This window comes from Coregonus lavaretus (genome assembly GCF_964263955.1).
Source record: "Coregonus lavaretus genome assembly, chromosome: 2".
In the NCBI taxonomy this organism is placed as follows: Eukaryota; Metazoa; Chordata; class Actinopteri; order Salmoniformes; family Salmonidae; genus Coregonus; species Coregonus lavaretus.
Window position 1 is genome coordinate 62,849,855 of NC_139989.1, and position 4,743 is coordinate 62,854,597.

A 4,743-nucleotide genomic window follows, 5' to 3' on the forward strand; every position below is an offset into this window, starting at 1 on the left:
TGTAGGGCTGTAGGGGCTGTAGGGGCTGTAGGGGCTGTAGGGCTGTTGGGCTATAGGGCTGTAGGGGCTGTAGGGGTAGTAAGGGGTGTAGGGCTGTAGGGGCTATAGGGCTGTAGGGCTGTAGGGGCTCTAGGGGCTGTAGGGGCTGTAGGGGCTGTAGGGCTGTAGGGGCTGTAAGGGTTGTAGGGGGTGTAGGGGCTATAGGGGTTGTAGGGGCTGTAGGACCTATAGGGCTGTATGGGGCTGTAGGGGCTGTAGGGGCTGTAGGGCTGTAGGGGATGTGGGGCTGTAGGAGCTGTAGGGGCTGTAGGGGCTGTAGGGCTGTAGGGGCTGTAGGGGCTGTAGGGATGTGGGGCTGTGGGGCTGTAGGGGATGTAGGTGCTGTAGGGCTGTAGGGGCTGTAGGGGCTGAGGGGCTGTAGGGCTGTAGGGGCTGTAAGTGTTGTAGGGCAGTAGGGCTCTAGGGGCTGTAGAGGCTGTAGGGGCTGTAGGGGCTGTAGGGATGTACGGGATGTAGGGGTTGTAAGGAGTGTAGGGCTGTATTGGCTGTAGGGACTGTAGGGGCTGTAGGGCTGTAGGGCTGTAGGGGATGTAGGGGTTGTAAGGGGTGCAGGGCTGTAGCGGCTGTAGGGGCTGTAGGGCTGTAGGTGCTGTAGGGCTGTAGGGGCTGTAGGGCTGTAGGGGCTGTAGGGGCTGTAGGGAATGTAGGGGCTGAGGGGCTGTAGGGCTGTAGGGGCTGTAGGGGTTGTAGGGCTGTAGGGCTCTAGGGGCTGTAGAGGCTGTAGGGGCTGTAGGGGCTGTATGGCTGTAGGGGATGTAGGGGTTGTAAGGGTTGTAGGGCTGTAGGGGCTGTAGGGGCTGTAGGGCTGTACTGCTATAGGGCTGTAGGGTTTTTAGGGGTTGTAAGGGGTGTATGGCTGTAGGGGCTGTAGGGGCTGTAGGGCTGTAGGTGCTGTAGGGCTGTAGGGGCTGTAGGGGCCGTAGGGCTGTAGGAGATGTGGGGCTGTAGGGGTTGTAGGGCTTTAGGGCTGTAGAGGGTGTAGGGCTGTAGGGCTGTAGGGGATTTAAGGCTGTAGGGGCTGTAGGAGCTGTAGGGGTTGTAGGGCTGTAGGGCTGTAGGGGTTGTAGGGGCTTTAGGGGCTGTAGGGCTGTAAGGGCTGTAGGGGCTGTAGGGCTGTAGGGGAAGTACGGCTGTAAAGGCTGTAGGGGATATTGGGCTGTAGGGGCTGTAGGGGCTGTAGGGCTGTAGGGGCTGTAGGGGCTGTAGGGAGTGTAGGGTTGTAGGGCTGTAGGGGTTGTAAGGGTTGTAGGGCTGTAGGGGTTGTGGGGGCTGTAGGGGCTGTAGGGCTGTAGGGGCTGTAGGGGCTGTAGGGGCTGAGGGGCTGTAGGGCTGTAGGGGCTGTAGGGCTGTAGGGCTCTAGGGGCTTTAGAGGCTGTAGGGGCTGTAGGGGCTTTAGGGGCTGTAAGGCTGTAGGGGCTGTAGGGGTTGTAGGGCTGTAGGGCTCTAGGGGCTGTAGAGGTTGTCGGGGCTTTAGGGGATGTAGGGCTGTAGGGGCTGTAGGGGCTGTAGGGGCTGTAGGGCTGTTGGGCTATAGGGCTGTAGGGGCTGTAGGGGTAGTAAGGGGTGTAGGGCTGTAGGGGCTATAGGGCTGTAGGGCTGTAGGGGCTCTAGGGGCTGTAGGGGCTGTAGGGGCTGTAGGGCTGTAGGGGCTGTAAGGGTTGTAGGGGGTGTAGGGGCTATAGGGGTTGTAGGGGCTGTAGGACCTATAGGGCTGTATGGGGCTGTAGGGGCTGTAGGGCTGTAGGGCTTTAGGGCTGTAGGGGCTGTAGGGGCTGTAGTGGGTGTAGGGATGTAGGGCTGTAGGGGTTGTAGGGCTGTAGGGGCTGTAGGGCTGTAGGGCTGTAGGGGATGTAGGGGTTGTAAGGGGTGTAGGACTGTAAGGGATGTAGGGGCTGTAGGGGCTGTAGGGCTGTAGGGTCTGTAGGGGTTGTAAGGGGTGTAGGGCTGTAGGGGTTGTAGGGGCTGTAGGGGCTGTGGGGCTTTGCGGGCTGTAGGGGCTGTAGGGCTGTAGGGGATGTGGGGCTGTAAGAGCTGTAGGGGCTATAGGGGCTCTACGGCTGTAGGGGCTGTAGGGGCTGTAGGGTTGTGGGGCTGTGGGGCTGTAGGGGCTGTAGGGGCTGTAGAGCTGTAGGGGCTGAGGGGCTGTAGGGCTGTACGGGATGTACGTGTTGTAGGGCAGTAGGGCTCTAGGGGCTGTAGAGGCTGTAGGGGCTGTAGGGGCTGTAGGGATGTAGGGGATGTAGGGGTTGTAAGGAGTGTAGGGCTGTAGGGGCTGTAGGGACTGTAGGGGCTGTAGGGCTGTAGGGCTGTAGGGGAGGTAGGGGTTGTAAGGGGTGTAGGGCTGTAGGACCTGTAGGGGCTGTAGGGCTGTAGGTGCTGTAGGGCTGTAGGGGCTGTAGGGCTGTAGGGGCTGTAGGGGCTGTAGGGCTGTAGGGGATGTAGGGGCTGAGGGGCTGTAGGGCTGTAGGGGCTGTAGGGTTTGTAGGGCTGTAGGGCTCTAGGGGCTGTAGAGGCTGTAGGGGCTGTAGGGGCTGTAGGGCTGTAGGGGAGGTAGGGGCTGTAGGGGCTGTAGGGCTGTAGGGCTATAGGGCTGTAGGGGATTTTGGGGTTGTAAGGGGTGTATGGATGTAGGGGCTGTAGGGGCTGTAGGGCTGTATGTGCTGTAGGGCTGTAGGGGCTGTAGGGGCCGTAGGGCTGTAGGAGCTGTGGGGCTGTAGGGGCTGTAGGGGTTGTAGGGCTTTAGGGCTGTAGGGGGTGTAGGGCTGTAGGGCTGTAGGGGATTTAGGGCTGTAGGGGCTGTAGGAGCTGTAGGGGTTGTAGGGCTGTAGTGCTGTAGGGGTTGTAGGGGCTGTAGGGGCTGTAGGGCTGTAAGGGCTGTAGGGGCTGTAGGGCTGTAGGGGCTGTACGGCTGTAAAGGCTTTAGGGGCTGTTGGGCTGTAGGGGCTGTAGGGGCTGTAGGGCTGTAGGGGCTGTAGGGGCTGTAGGGACTGTAGGGAGTGTAGGGCTGTAGGGCTGTAGGGGTTGTAGGGGTTGTAGGGCCGTAGGGGATGTAGGGCTGTAGGGGCTGTAGGGGCTGTAGGGGATGTAGCGGCTGAGGGGCTGTAGAGGCTGTAGGGGCTGTAGGGGATTTAGGGGCTGTAAGGCTGTAGGGGCTGTAGGGGTTGTAGGGCTGTAGGGCTCTAGGGGCTATAGAGGTTGTCGGGGCTGTAGGGGATGTAGGGCTGTAGGGGCTGTAGTGGCTGTAGGGGATGTAGGGGTAGTAAGGGGTGTAGGGCTGTAGGGGCTATAGGGCTGTAGGGCTGTAGGGGCTGTAGGGGCTGTAGGGGCTGTAGGGGCTGTAGGGCTGTAGGGGCTGTAAGGGTTGTAGGGGGTGTAGGGGCTATAGGGGTTGTAGGGGCTGTAGGGCCTATAGGGCTGTAGGGGCTGTAGGGGCTGTAGGGCTGTAGGGCTTTAGGGCTGTAGGGGCTGTAGGGGCTGTAGTGGGTGTAGGGATGTAGGGCTGTAGGCGTTGTAGGGCTGTAGGGGCTGTAGGGGCTGTAGGGAGTGTAGGGCTGTAGGGCTATAGGGGCTGTAGGGGATGTAGGGGTTGTAGGGCTGTAGGGCTGTAGGGGCTGTAGGGGGTGTAGGGCTGTAGGGCTGTAGGGGCTGTAGGGGCTGTAGGGCTGTAGGGGCTGTAGGGGCTGTAGGGAGTGTAGGGCTGTAGGGCTATAGGGGCTGTAGGGGATGTAGGGGTTGTAGGGCTGTAGGGCTGTAGGGGCTGTAGGGGCTGTAGGGGTTGTAGGGCTGTAGGGCTGTAGGGCTTTAGGGGCTGTAGGGACTGTAGGGGGTTTAGGGCTGTAGGGCTGTAGGGGCTGTAGGGGGTTTAGGGCTGTAGGGCTGTAGGGGCTGTAGGGGATGTAGGGGTTGTAGGGCTGTAGGGCTGTAGGGGTTGTAGGGGGTGTAGGGCTGTAGGGCTGTAGGGCTGTAAGGGTGTGTTAATACATATGTTTACTATTGAGGGAGTTCTAATGAAATGCTACATGTGTGTTTATTGAGCCCAATAGACTTGACATTATGACGTGCAGGAGCTGGTCTATAATAGGGCTGGAGTCTAGCTATAAAGTGAGTTTAATGAAAAGCCAAGTAATTGTTTTGAAAGGGTAACTTTATCAGGGGAAAATAACAAATAAACACACACACTCAAGAAACAAGCCCTGGTTTCAATTAGGTTGTACTCCATCCCATCCCCCACCACCGCAGACAAGGAAAATCATGCCACCTCTCTCTATTATTCACAACTTTAGTTTTTTTTCAATCAATAGAATCTTGAGAGAGAGAGGGTGAGGGAGAGGGAGAGAGAAAGAGAGAGAGGGAGAGAGAGAGAGGGTGAGGGAGAGAGAGAGGGAGAGAGAGAGAAAGAGAGAGAGAGAGAGAGAGAGAGAGAGAGCTCAAAGACATTGCTCCTGCATTTTTAACAAAAAATATAGATTTAGAGTTAGATAAAGTAGGATTTTTTGGCAGGGACATATACAGGATGCTACCCTCCACAACATAACCTTTATTCCAAACCAAAACTCCAAACCTACAACCTGATTTTGGACGGAATTACCTGGAAAGCTTTCTACTACCAAGGATTACTATTCTCAAACTATACAGCAAATGCTCTGGAAAACAAACAGAAACCTGAAAACACCATCCAACCTG